This window comes from Carassius auratus, unplaced genomic scaffold (genome assembly GCF_003368295.1).
Source record: "Carassius auratus strain Wakin unplaced genomic scaffold, ASM336829v1 scaf_tig00214826, whole genome shotgun sequence".
Lineage (NCBI taxonomy): Eukaryota > Metazoa > Chordata > Actinopteri > Cypriniformes > Cyprinidae > Carassius > Carassius auratus.
The window spans coordinates 224,693-239,743 of NW_020527818.1; the positions used below are offsets into that span (position 1 = coordinate 224,693).

The 15,051-nt window shown below is 36.4% G+C and overlaps 1 protein-coding gene across 2 annotated transcripts in view; it reads left to right on the forward strand.

Annotated features, from left to right (window-relative positions):
* The window catches only part of LOC113093000 (protein NDRG3-like), a 70,908-nt gene that overhangs the window by 5,424 nt on the left and 50,433 nt on the right, over positions 1–15,051 (forward strand). Inside the window, exon 1 of one of the 2 annotated variants that reach the window (XM_026258819.1) lies at positions 1,134–1,197. The exons of the other annotated variant lie outside the window; for it this stretch is intronic. The gene's annotated coding sequence lies outside the window, so the exon portion shown is untranslated. Of the gene's footprint in view, positions 1–1,133; positions 1,198–15,051 lie in introns of those variants that run through there. 2 annotated transcript variants of the gene reach the window in all.

Below are 15,051 nucleotides of genomic sequence, written 5' to 3' on the forward strand. Positions count from 1 at the left end.
TCATTCATGAATGAAACACCCCTGTGTTTGCTTTTAGAGTTAAGCAGTGGGTGAGCTGTTACATTATTTTGAACTATTTTCATTGATGCAATGGAGCGAAATCATGCAGTACCATCAGCCGCCGGCTCTGATGTCTCTGTAGTAGTTAAACATGAGATATAATTGTTTTAGTTAAAAAGATCCAAATTTGAAGTTTGCGTACTTTGTTTTAAGAAACGGCATAAGTTTTGGCCCTAAAAACACATAATTCTGCAGCACTGTCTTTTTATGGGGGAGATAACTACAAGTAGGCCAGTGTGCTTTTCCTTTGGTCTTTTTGTTTTGTTTATTAGAGGAGCCAAAGTCTCCCGAACTGTTTTCTGCAATGTTTGTTGTGTGTGTGTGTGTGTGTGTATGTGTTTTAATTAGGGCTGGGTGATATATATATATCGCATGTGATGATTACACACATCTCGTCAGTAAAGCCGGTTCCTCGATTACCGCTAAATCTTCATCACCTGCTTTCAGATGCAGTGCCATTTAATAGACAGAGCTGTAGTTCACTGACAAGCTATGCAATATCGCGTTCATTATTGCAGATGAATCTTCTTCGATAATTAACGTGATATTGTTTTAATATAGATCGCAGAAATGGGCCTATTGCTGGACAGATCACACTTGTTTTGACTGTTGTTCTGTTTATTGGTTTACTCGGCTCTCCCTCCTCCCATTGCTATGCCAACAACCTCCCTGGGTGACAGCTGTTGTGTGTTTTCTCTGGTTCCTTCATTTCCATTGGCTGTACTCCCCGCAGTCCTCCATCAATCCACGCCTGCTTCTATTTCTGATGGCGTCCCCCACGGGATGACAGAGCTCATGACATCCACTGGATTCCTGGAGAAGTAGACTGGTGGAACTGTTCCTCGCGGGCTTGTTGTTTATCTGTCCGCACCTATCTGATCACTTTCCAGGAGGAAAAGCAGTTGTCAGACAGCAATCCAGCTGGAAATGGAAGCTTGCTGGAGTCATTTTCTTTCATAGTCCTAATTGTATTAATAGGCTTTTTTGTCTAATGAGCTGCTTGTTTAGTTGTTTTAGTCTTTTAAATGACTTCATAATCCTTTTGTTACAGACATACTGAGAGCTAACAACTAAAACCAGCTGGCACAACAGGACCTGTGGATCAGAATCTGTCTGTAGCAGCATATTGTTTCAGATGTGAGTGTGTCTATAAGCCCTGTTTCTTTGATCTGGGAAGTGGGAACGGCTGACTAGAAGCCTTTTCACGCGGTCAAGAAAATTGCCAGAGTGCCTTTTTAGAAGCTTATACTGAGGACTGGGCGATATAGGCAAAGAATCATATATATCTGTATTTTTTGCCAATTTGCGATATATGGTATACATCACGAATTTGTGTTTTTTTTTTTTTATCCAAAAAATCTGTTCCCTCTCTCTCTCTCTATACAGTACAGACCAAAAGTTTGGACACACCTTCTCATTCAAAGAGTTTTCTTTATCTTCATGACTATGAAAGTTGTAGAGTCACACTGAAGGCATCAAGGGCTATTTGACCAAGAAGGAGAGTGATGGGGTGCTGCGCCAGATGACCTGGCCTCCACAGTCACCGGACCTGAACCCAATCGAGATGGTTTAGGGGTGAGCTGGACCGCAGACAGAAGGCAAAAGGGCCAACAAGTGCTAAGCATCTCTCGGGGAACTCCTTCAAGACTGTTGGAAGACCATTTCAGGTGACTACCTCTTGAAGCTCATCAAGAGAATGCCAAGAGTGTGCAAAGCAGTCATCAAAGCAAAAAGTGGCTACTTTGAAGAACCTACAATATGACATTTTCAGTTGTTTCACACTTTTTTGTTATGTATATAATTCCACATGTGTTTAACATTCATAGTTTTGATGCCTTCAGTGTGAATCCACAATTTTCATAGTCATGAAAATAAAGAAAACTCTTAGAATGAGAAGGTGTGTCCAAACTTTTGGTCTGTAGTGTGTGTGTGTGTGTGTGTGTGTGTATATATATGTGTGTATATATATATATATATATATATATATATATATCAAATATCTCTCTTGCTGCCCAATGTTTTCCAACAAAAGTACATATTAAAGGCTATGAAAACAAATAAAGTGAATGTAACCATGTAAGCCTCTATATTATGTGTAAAAAAAAAAAAAATGTTAAGTCACATTTAATTCGAACATTGTAATATTTGTACTTATTTGTATACTTGTGATATGTAAGTTATGCATTCAGGAAGACAGCGCATCTCAACCACATTAAACAGGGCAAATAGCCTAATGTCTCTGCCAGCGGCACACACAGCCTCTCTGTCAGAGCATATGATGGGCCCAGCCACTTAAACTAATATGCAAAACGAAATTATAAACTATGTCTTAAACCAGTTTTTAATATGAAGCTTGTCACATGCTTAGAACCAATTGGATTAAGCACTTTCTCCGCAGCAGCTCAGTCTGTGTCCTCCGCTATATTTTCTTATGCACTAGTATCAAATTACTGCATATCAATATAAACAATATTGCCTCATATCAAATTGCTTATAAAGAAAAAATCGATATATTGTACAAACTCTATATACCGCCCAGCCCTACTTATACCTGGATTAAATCCTTCACAGTATTCAATATTGGTAACATAGACACATTTAATTTCATGCCGACATACATATGTCTCCTTTTGTTAAACTCATAATTGCTTCGGCTTTTCAGGAATGGGACCCCTCAGGACTGGGTCCCTTGGCACTATATCTGTAACTACATTAATGAGGCACGACGAGACAGAACATAAAAAATAGGAAAGCAAATATAAAATTTTCCTTATAATAAAGGGATGAGTGAGCTGTAGTTTCTTTTAACATGCCTCACAATTTAATGACCAGTCCCTTAACTTCGGTCATTAAATGTGACTGTCCAACCATTTTTTGAGTGGAAGAGTTGAGCTCTCATAAGAGAATAGGAAATAAGATATCCACAGAATAGAGTTCTCTCCTGTCTGAAACATGACAGCTCAGTTGGTCGTCTTGCTTTCCATTATCTGTTGGATATAGGGATGTAAACGATTAATCGATGATCGGGTTAATTGTCGATAAGAGATGCAATCGATTACGTCTGTTAACTGATTTTATGTTGGGCTCGTGCACTCAACAGGTGCGAGCAGCTGTGAGTGACTGTGATCGTATATAAATGCAGCATCATTCATTCACAATGTACAAATTAAGCTTTTAATGTGATTTAAACTTTAAAGGTACATTAAAATAGAAACAACACAAAAGTTATTCAACATGAAAAGCAATAGAAATGTAGTAACTAAGTCATTTCATCAGATAATTGTGCTTTCAGGGCTGCGGGACACAGGACAGATAGTCTATTCATTCCTTCAACTTGTTAATTCTTTCCTATGACTTATTAAATTGTGGCAATTGTCCATGTTTCATTCATTTTGTTCCCTAAATAACCCATGGTTTAACTGAAATAAGGGAACAAATTTATAAATGGAACAAATTCTTAATTCATGAAATCTTTAATTCCCCTTCCCATGTATACCACACAGAGTAAGAGATGCGATTAAAAGTGAAAGATAATAAAATAAACCTGCGAAATTAGAGGGTTAGACTGAAGATTTAAGAAAAACAATGCCTAGATGTTATTGAATTTGTGGAAATTCAAACCAGAACAAAGCCACATACATGAAGGCTATATCTCGAATGGCATTCAGATGGATGCAGTTCACTTAATGCACAGCAGTCACACACGCGCCACTGGGATAATTTTATTTTAAATGCCATAATGTCAGTTGAAAACATTGCAGTTGTGTTTTAAAATACAACAACGAGCACCACAAAACCATTTAAAGAGGCTCGTTTAGCGGTCTCCGCGCCAGAAAACAGTCAACAAAGTAAATGAACGCAAATGAATGGTGCGCTCGGTTCATTTTATAATCCTGCTACTAGCATTTTATTCAGACTAAAACCCCCTTTAATTCAAGTAAGAAAGCTTTTTGTGTGTTTTTTGCACATCCTGTCATGCTAGTGACTGCTGCCTGCCATAGATTCATTTAGCAGAATTATGGTTAACGATTAATCGATTAATTGATCGTTAATTTAAACGACAATCGATCATGGAATTAATCGATATTTTTCATCCCTTTCGGTCCTTTTCAGTCCTTTCGTCTAGGGCTGGGACAACGCGTCGAGGTCATCGTTGACGTCGATGCAAAAAATACGTCGACGCAAAATATGCGCATCAATTCGTCAACCTGTTTTTATTCCTCTAAAAAACGTTTGCAAAACGTTTACCTTATGTGCACCGAATATACGCGATGGCCGGATCAACATTCTGTCCAATGTTATATAACCAATCCAGGGGTTTTTCGGCATTGATCTTTATTTTGGCGGCTGTCAAAGCCTTATTTGATCGCTGTGCCTGACAGGGCGCGTAAGAGAGAGAGCCCCGGCTGCGCACGAACTCACAGTCTTCAAACAACACGAGAGCTTCTTGCTCTCTCTCTCCCTTGTGCATATTAATCAAAATTATTAAACACGATAGAAAAAGGGCGAAACACCAAAGTTTCACGCGCACTCACATCGGGTGATTCTCACGAAATCGTAGTTTCAAAGATTTCATATATGACATTTTAAAAAATGTTTGTATCAATAAATTTTCTTTTTAAGCATTAAGAACCAGGTCTGAAGTGTCGGTGACCATAAATTGAAATAAGTTTTACTGACAATTTAACAATTTTTTTAACATATTTTCCAAAACATGTCGTTAAAAATCTCATTACCGTAACACTCTGAAAAGTCCAGTGCCATGGGGAAAAATAATACATTTTCACATTTTTAAAAATGGTTTATTAACAGTCATGTACAGTAACTTGAAACTTTGGTATAAAATATATTTTTATAATAACATTTTTATGTGTTTTTCAATTATTTCTCTCATTACCGCAACACCTTCTGCATTTTGCAACCCATTTTTATAATTTTTTTCATTAAAAACTGAAATATTTTCAAAATGATGTGGCAAACCTGAAAGAACATAATGTATAGATTCTGCACATACATTTAAAAGCAGACTACTATTTTTCAATTTATTAAATAAATCTTAAAAGAATGCATGTTGCGGTAATGATACATAGGTTACGGAAATGAGGTTCATGATTTCGGTAATGATAATAGGCATATTAAGTATGTGGTATAGTCAAACAAATAATATTTAATGTAGAAAATAAATTAGATAATATTGGCATTAATTATTTTTCAGTACTTCATAACTAGATAACAGGGTAAAAACACCAGGGGCCATTTTCACAAAATATTTTAAGTGAAACTAAATGTTGCTCCTAACTCCACATCTTTAGGACTCTTTGACTCTTCTTCAAGTACTTCATAAAGTGTTTTAATGTAAAAATCAGCTCTTAAATATGTGAAAAGTTAGTGGTAGTCAAGAGGACAGCTAAATCACAAAGACCAAATCATACACAATCCTAAAATGGCTGTTTCCACAGCAATCCAGTTTGGATTTATTTTACCTTTGTACTAAATCTTACTGTCATATCAGCCATAATAATTCTAGTCTGTTAATTAAAAGGCTGCTTATACATATAACAATTATTTATAAGATGCAGACATGTAGAGGCTGACAATTAGCTGAACATATGCTTGTTTAATTAGTGACACTCTAGTTAAAACTTTATTTGAATATTGCAACATTTTTATTTTGAAATCTTTGATTATGGCAAAATGATATCTCATTCTACAATATTTCTATTATAAAATAACTGACAGATACCCATCCCTTATCAGCCAATCACTGTGGGTGTAGTTAGTAATCATGCTGACATCATCCATACCAAAAAGGTCGTCCTCACTCTTTTTCTTAGCTTAAGATTTCTCCCCATTCCTTAGTAAAATTCTGTCACAGCTGCTTTATGAATATGTTTTAAGAGAAGCTGTTTAAAGGGGACCCTGTGGTTTTCCACACAAATAAATACTTAATAGTGCAATGTTAGAAAACAAACAAGACTAATATTAGTTTTGTAATTTTAGTTTTATTATTTAAAAATTATTCACAATACATTATTACAAAATAATGTTTCTTATTTTATTTTATATTTTATGTTATAATCATATAATTATGTAATAACTATTTATTAATTGTCATTGACAGTGGGAATGTAGTCTATGATAACTCAAGTGGATTTTTTTCTTTCTACTGAAAGAGTTGGTTCTGGTAAAGAGTATACCCAAGTGTTTACCTAAAGTTTTTCCAAAATCGCTCATTCCTAAAAAGATGGTTCACAATATATTTTTCTTTTTTCCATAAAGATGTTCTCCTTCAATTTAACCCTAACCATTCTTTAATAATTGTTTTTGAATTAGAATTTAAGACTGCTGCATTTTGTCATATCTAAATACACTGCCATTCAAAAGTTTAGCATCAATAATAAAAAATAATAAAAGTTTTTTAAAGCCTCTTCTGCTCATCAAGGCTGCATTTATTTGATCAGAACTACAGTAAAAACAGTAATATGATAAAGTGATGGTTATCTTTTTAATATACTTTAAACCAGAATTTTATTTCTGTGGTGACAAAGCTGAATTTTCAGCATCATTACTCCAGGTTTCAGTGTCAAATGATCCTTTAGAAATTATTCCAATATGACATACAGCCAAGTATGGTGACCCATATTCAGAATTTGTGCTCTGCATTTAACCCATCCAAAGTACACACACACAGCAGTGCACACACACACACACAAAGTTATGTTGCTCAGTATGAAAATCATTACACTTATAGAAAGTCCTCATAATGATAGATGCAACAACATTTGTGTAGGCTTCCCAACAATTTTTGATAACTACTCCCGCTGTAACCTCTAACCCACAATGTCTCTCTCCTTCCTGGGGTTTGGTGGGTTGGTATAAATGTTTTCTCTGAAATTGGTCACCCTAGCCTTTGCTTAAGCTTTTTGGTTTTATTAAATTAAATATTATTTAATAACAACTAATTTTATACGTTTAAAAATAGTCTGTATGATTAAATTCTCATTACCGAAAAAGAGGTTCTCTCTACCGCAACTGGCCTTAAATTGTTGCGGTGAGTGAAAATGGTGTTGCGGAGGATGAGGTGTCTTAGCATGTTTTGCTAACAACAGAGAAATAGGGGTGTCACGATTTCGATTTTAAATCGAAATCGATCGAAATTAAGTCACAGTCTCGAATTTCGAATTAAAAAATGGAATCATCGATGCTGCCACGCCTCCATGTTGTATGACGGCAAATCAATGACAAAAATAACCGAGCATTCAACTGATGCTGGCGCGCGCGCTATATGGCTTCCGCGAGAGGAAAACTGAATCGGATGAGAAGAAACGGGAGCCCGCGAGCTCATTTCAAACTCTAGCAAGCAATAACGTACTCTGCGCGCAATAAAAGCCCTCGCGCGCGCATGCTCATTCCCCACATCCTCGCGCTCGATCATCTCATCTCTGCTCGCGCGAACAATTTTATTTTTGTCAGTCGTGGGGCGGGGCTTGCTGTTTTAGTTGTTATCTCAAATGTCATTGGTTATTCCCCTTTTCCTAAAGTCAGTATTCGACGCCTGTTAGAAAATGAGTAATAATTCACTTGACTTGACCCATGACTTCATCAGTGGACCAGATACATGCGAGTAATCATTTATTTTGCTTGTTTAATTTATTTTTGTCTTTAATGTAATTTAATGCATTGTTTATAGAGTAGATCTTTTGTAGATACTTGATTAACTGGAATTCTTCTGATTGCTAGTGATTGCAGTCTTGTAATAAGAGATACACATATTTTACAGACTGTAATGATACACACACACACACACACAGACACACACACATACTGTTCATACATACATAATATATATATATAAATCTAAATGAATGACAGTGAAGTGTTTAACAAGTGTTTTATCTTTAATCTTTTAAATAGATACATCGTAATATTTGAAGGTTAGTTTAGTCATTTTTTATTGTTTTTGTTTGTTTTGTTATGAACTTGAATGTCATCTTTTGTGACTGCACTTACAAAAGAGAAACTGGATGGCAGTTTATTTGAAGTTTTCAATTGACTAAAGATATAAGTTATTGTTACATTATGTTGTTAATAAAAGTTTTAAATTTGACAGTGTAATGTGGTACATTGCAAACAAAGGTCAGATATTATATTACATAAAAGTCTAGTTTGAAAAATGACAATCTGTGCTTTAAAGAGAATAAATGTAAAAATCGAGAATCGAATCGAACTGTGACCTTAGAATCGAAAATGCAATCGAATCGAGGATTTGGAGAATCGTGACACCACTACAGAGAAACCATGATGATTTAGCAAATTTTTTACTCAGTAGATATAATCAGGCATTAATGAAGTATATTTTCATAGAAAATTTGCAATCTAATATTTTTCTAAATGTGGAAAACTACCCGTTTCGGTGATGATAATCAATTTGTCGTGTAGATGTTCTGACAAGAGAATTTTACACTTTTAACTGGAACAATATGAAGATATCTGCCTACCTTGTTGGTATTTTGAAGGTTCTGCCTCATGTGTTGCTTAATTTAAAATCAAGATTTATATTTAAAAAAAATGTGTCTGCATAAATGACCCTCAAAAAATATTGCGGAGGATGACAACATTAGTCATGGACACTTTATATTTCCACTATTGTATCATTATTATTGTACATGAATATTCAATCTGTCATTTTTCTGTCATGTGAAAAATTATAGAAGAATATCCATTTACTTTTTTCAGAATATTTTTATTGTAATTTGTTTAAATTACAACATAACATAAGTTAAGATACAGCTGGACGCATTGCGGTAATGAGAATTTCAGCAGAAAACGCAATAAAATGCAAAAATAATTCATTCCTATGTTGAAATTGCTCTTTGTGCAAGGTAGAGAACAGTATTGTCTTTATTATGGTGTTTTTATATATTACTAAATTGCATGTTTAATATCTAAAATCACTAGTGACATGGCGTTTCAACAGTTTCGTGAGAATGACCCAGTCTTCAAACTACACGAGCGCTGTCCTGCTCTCTCTCTCTCTCTCTCTCTCTCCCTCGTGCATATTAACCAAAATCATTAGACACGATGGAAAAAGGGCGGAACGCCAAAGTTTCACGTGGAGCATTCAGAGATTTTTTTTTTTCTCCATGACAGGCTGCTGGCTCCCACTGTTAATTTTTTTTTTTTTTTGGAAAAGCTTTTTTATTGAATGCTAGACATCAAGTTGTGGTTATTTTCATCTGAAAGAAGAACTTTTTTTCAGTAAGTTAGGCCCTATGTGTTCAGTAAGCTTGTTTCAGTAAGCTATGTGTTTTCAAGGCTTCAAGATTTTATTGAATGCTATCTCTATACAAGTGCAAAGTAATGCATTCTTAGTCAGTCTTTTATTTTGTAATTTTAAGAGCAATAAACACATTGCAATGTTAAGTAATTCATGTTTTTTTTTCATTCAGATATGTAAATCAACATGTATAAATTGTTAGTAGTCAATTAATGGGGAGATAATCAAAATCGAATCGGTCTGAAAAAATTAATCGTTAGATTCATCGATGCATCGAAAAAATTATCGCTAGATTAATCGTTTAAAAAATAATCATTTATCCCAGCCCTACTTTCGTCCTTTCGTCTTGGCTTTTTCCGTCTCTTTCTCTGTGTTTCAGCCTGGCTGAAACTGTAGATGCAGCTGTACTGTTTTGAAAGGGCTGGTTTAATGAGGTCCAGTTACCTGATCCTGGAAATACAGAAAGTAGATACTCAGCAGCCAGGGAACAGCTTCTGATACATTATGCTGCACATAAGCATCTTTTCCTCTTCATATCCTGTAGACATTGACTTCCCATACCATAGAAAAACATCCGTCTCTTACTGTAGATCAAAAAGGACATAAGGATGCTTTGCCTCCATGTGAACACAATAACGATTTGTTAGTGTGTGTCTAGCCTATACTGTCTGTAAGTGTGTTTGTAATGAAGGTGCTGAGCTAGTAAAGTGATCCTGATGTCTGCTCTGTAGTAGCTACTGTGATGGAACTGGAGAGCAGCTCTATTCTGTTCTCCTGGCTTTAGATTGAAACACTTGTGCTTAATCCCTAATTAAGAAATGGCTTGAATTAGAAATAAGAGTGATTAACTGCTCATTAACAATTATCTGCTTTTCTGATTTTATGTTCTGAAGTCACAGAGGTTAAGAACAACATGATGTATGCATGTTTCATATATGTTCCCACATAATAGTTGTTTGTCAACTAAACAGAATCAAGCATTCAGCAGTCCCGTGGTATAGGTACTTATTAACCAACATTTCAGCATGCATTTCAGTTTTTCTCACATTATTTCAGATGCTATCATCCTGCTGTGTCCATAGAGACACAATCCCCTCTCCTGTTCTGTTGACCCCAGATTTAGTGGTAGACTCTATTTGGGAATTAGTTATATTGTAGCATTCTTGGCACTTTTGAACATGACAAAAGTGCTGAAAGCTAATCACAGTTTAGTGTTTTCACACTGTCAGTTCTGTTTATAGTCATGTGCCTGTAGTATGAGTAATGCTGAACGCTCCCAGCAGCCAGGGATGCTACAAATCTATCTTTGTAATTGATTTACATTCATTGCCAGTGCTATACACTTGGAGAAGTGTTGAACTGATCTGAATTTATACATGAACTGCTCCTAAAATTTGACCTAATTTAGTCAAGACCGCTTTATTTTCTTTTTTAGTTTGTCATGAGTTTATAAACTCTTCTTTGTTTCAAATGAATCATTTATGAATCAGACTTCACTTCTCGCAAGAACACACAAACAGTTAGATAAAGGGACAGTTCACCCAAAAATGAAAATTGTCATTTACTCACCATCAAGATTTTCCAAACCAGTTTGAGTTTCTTCTGTTGAGCTCAAAAGTAGGCATTTTAAAGAATGTGGGTAACCAAACAGTTGACATTAGCAACTGAATTGCATAGTATGAACAAAAAAAAATATACAATAAGTTAATGACTATCGTCAACTGTTTGGTCACCAACATTATTTAAAATATCTTGTTTTGTTTACCAACATTCTTCAAAAATGTCTTAAAGTTAAACTCAACAGTTATTATGATGGGTTGTTATGAAGACCTTTAAGTTTATGTGTTTATGAATTGCCAATATTTTTTTCTCAAATTAAACTATATAATGCTCATCAATTGAAGTTCATGTCATAGAGGGACGTTTTATTTAAATAGTCTTTTTGCAATATTCACAGTTGGGCTGTGTATCGGCAAGAATCTGGCAATACGATATATCACGATACAGGGGTTGCGATACAATATATTGCGATACACTGAGATACTGTAAGGCGATATATTGGGATATTTCTTATTTTAGGAACAGGATATATATTTTAGGAAAGCTGACATTAAGAACACACCACCATATGCAAACCTTAGCAAAATATAAATCAAATAAAAATTGTTTAACCAGAACACACTGGCATCTGCATCAATTCCTGTAACATTCAACCTTATTGAACCACTTTTTGTGCAGTATGAGTAAAGGGAGAAAAAATTAAGTGCTTGCAGGATACTTTAGTTAATGTTTATGTATAAATTTATTTTATAAAAAAACCAAATATATTTTTAGACACAGCTTTAAAGGTTCACAGTTTAGGATTACAGTTGTGACGTACAATGTCATAACATTTTGATCTGAACAAAAAATGACATCTGTTTAAATATAAATTAAAAAGAAAGTTTTTGCAGGATTCCTAAAAAAAAAAAAAAAACCTAACAAAAAAACAATTGTAAACCAATAAAATAAATACAGATGTTGAACATCCTCTGAACCTTTCCACTTGGATTTCACAGGTTTTTCAGTTTCTATTTATGTGCCGCTTTGAATCACCAAGATAGCGACTCGAGCGCCGCCCCATCTGCACAAAACGCCCATCATGAGAGAAAGCTGCAGTCGTGCTGCGACCCTACTGTCCGAAGGCTCTTCACACGGGACGCATATATTCTTTTGTTGATTTTATGTCAGCAATAAAACCTAATTGGTGGCTGTGGAACAGCCATCATCTTTCTTAGGGAATGTTTAGTTGAGCTCTGTACATCAGGGTTATGGGCCAACCTCAGTCTGTGATCTCGCCACCAATGCTGTAGTCTCACACTCGTCCTCAGAGTAATAATTCAAAAGCTTTGAATATTAGAATTTGCTGCTGTGAATCATGGGTAATTATCTTTGCAGCAGTCCCTCTTTTGTCTTTAAATCGCTGACCTCATACAGTTACATGGCACAACATTTCCGGCATTATTTCTGTTCATCTATCGTAATACATGCCCTAAATCAACCCAAGTGGCCCAGTTTATGTCTGCTCCAAAGCTTTGGTAAGCCCATAGGGCACACATCTGCTTGTTCTCTGTCCATGGTGTCTGTGGTTAGAGAGGCAGGGGGTCTCACCGCAGCTGCTCCATTCTGCCACTGGCAGGATGCCACTAATGAGATCGCCAACAGAATGACGCCAGAGACCTTAATGAACAACAACATGCGCTGGAGACAAATGGGAGCGCAGTCATAAAGGAGGACTGTTCTTTGGTTTGCAGTGGAGAACAATGCGACTGCGATCATAAAGACTTTGTTTTCCCCCCAACATTTCTGTTCATCAGTTATAACTGTTACAGTGCATGTAGAAGCTCTTGACTGGCAGTGCTGCTTTCTGAAATATTGAGGAGATGGGAAGTTGACACACATTCAGAAGCTTTAAGTCATAATTTATGGTCAGCATGAGTTTTGGACTTTGCAGGTTAATTCCTGTTACACAGTGGGCTTCTCTCTGCCAGTGGTGTGCTGTCTCTGTGTGTGTCCAGTGCTGCATGCACTATGGATGATGGGACGTCTCTGTGGCCTGGAACACACACACTGGCCAAGTGACTTGGCTGGCAATCTGCCCCTTTTGCCACTGTATTACTTGTGTACACACTGTAAACTGAGTGGATTGTTTTCATTTTCATCTCTATGGTTTTATTTCTTTCGAAGATGCAGTGCAGGTTGTTCCTGTATGTTTTGGGGTGAGTGCATTGTCGCTTCTGTACTCAGTCTGAGATAGCAAATCATCTCCCAGTTTTCCTCCGGCTCCAAACCAACCGGCCAATCAACAAACAGAGTACGGGCTGAGAGCCGCGACGTAGGCGCTAAACTAAGCGTAAGTGTCGAATTAAAAATTGTAGTTTATGCTAGGGAAATCGGAAACGACAGCGGACATGGAGACACGGGATGCTATTGTTGTGGAGAATATTCCCGGCATTTGCCAACTGAAGCCGGAGCAAGAAGAGTGTTTGTTTCACATTTTGAATGGAGGTGGTGATGTGGCCATACTCCCGACAGGTTTTGGGAAAAGTTTAATTTATCAGCTGTTATCTTTCGTCAGCGAGAAACTGGGGAGGCCAAAGTCCGTCAAGGGGATAATTGTGATTGTGTCCCCTTGGTTGCTCTCGTGGAGGATCAGGTTAAGTTAAGAGAAAGTAAGCACTTGTCAATTATTCCCTTCCAGACTCTGTCTACGAAGCAAATCGCAGTATCAGAGTTTGTTTTCGATGGGGGAATAAACAAGCTATAGCTCTGTCTTAAAACAAGTCTGGCAAAACTGCTGCAACTGGCTGCAACACACTCTTTATACTGCCGTTTAAGGTGATTTTGTAAATGGGGGAAGAGCTTTAAAATGCTTCCACTTTGGGATGCTGTTTGTGCACTGGGATTTCTTCGGTGAAGTGTATGAAGTTTAACAGAGGCTCGCTTGCTGTCAAGATGCACTATGGACAGACACTCGCATGATTTTTAAACATTTACAAGTACGTACACAACCGTAAGATGTAAGCTATACAAAGAAGAAAACTGTTTTGAAATTTATTAAATGGTTTATGAACCACTTTAAACTTAACTGAGCACATCTCAAATTTAGGACAGCTGGGGCTGTGGGCTTTTTCTAAAGAAGCTCACTCTGTTCTGTTATTTTTTTACAGATGCTTCCACAACATCAAAGTATATCGACATAAATGGTGTTGTCCCATCTCAGGGGGGAACCTGAGAGTTTCAAATTAGGTTCTGCACACAGAAGTTATGCACATGCAGTGGTTAAAAAGTGCTGCAGTCGTTCAGTATACATGCATACCAAAACAAAATGCAACCATCTAAAATACATTTATTTCGGTCCTTCATCTCAAGAATGCAATCCCAAAATACGCTGTGACAATCTTAGTACATCAATCTTTTGCAATGTTCTTGAATATTAATAATTTAGTGCAGAAAGCACTGGTTAAAAAAAAAGTTTAAAATGAGTTAAAAAATATTTGTTTACCCCAGAATTTGTCGTTTATATTTGTGTCTTTATTCTTCTGGCCTGTATTAAATATAATCGTGACTTGAATTTTCAGTGTGTATTTGTATGTGTTCCTTTATTTTTAGTGTGGATGCTTCTGTTGAAGCATGTAGACTGTAAGCAGTGCGGCAACTTGGTCGATTTTGTAACTGAGCTGCATTTTGCTAAAATTAAATGGCAGACTCATATTTCATAACCCTTATCTAATTCATATGATAATAAGGCTTTACAGCAGAACAAGAGTAATGTCAATTCTTTATCAGCTCGTTTTTTTTGCACCCATCAAACCACATCTAGAAACGGGCCACAGTTTATCTGATGAAGGTGGAGTGTTGACGTCGCTAACAGCCAGACTGCTCATAAATGTGAGGGCAGTTATGGTCATTTTGCTATGATGGATCACAGTGATAAGTCATAATGATAATGATGTTGGTAGAGATAGTTTGGGAGAAGGATGCAGTAATTACTGCCATTCCCACTGCTCTTGGTGCATTATCAGCTGGTTGTGGTGATGGCAAATGGGTGGGATCGAGCATGCTAATAATCAAATGGGTGGAGCTGATGGACATGGACTTGAGAAAAAGGCAGATGTTCAAACCACTTTTCTCCCTTGACTCCAGTAGTTTCTCTACTCTAGCCATTGTTGGCA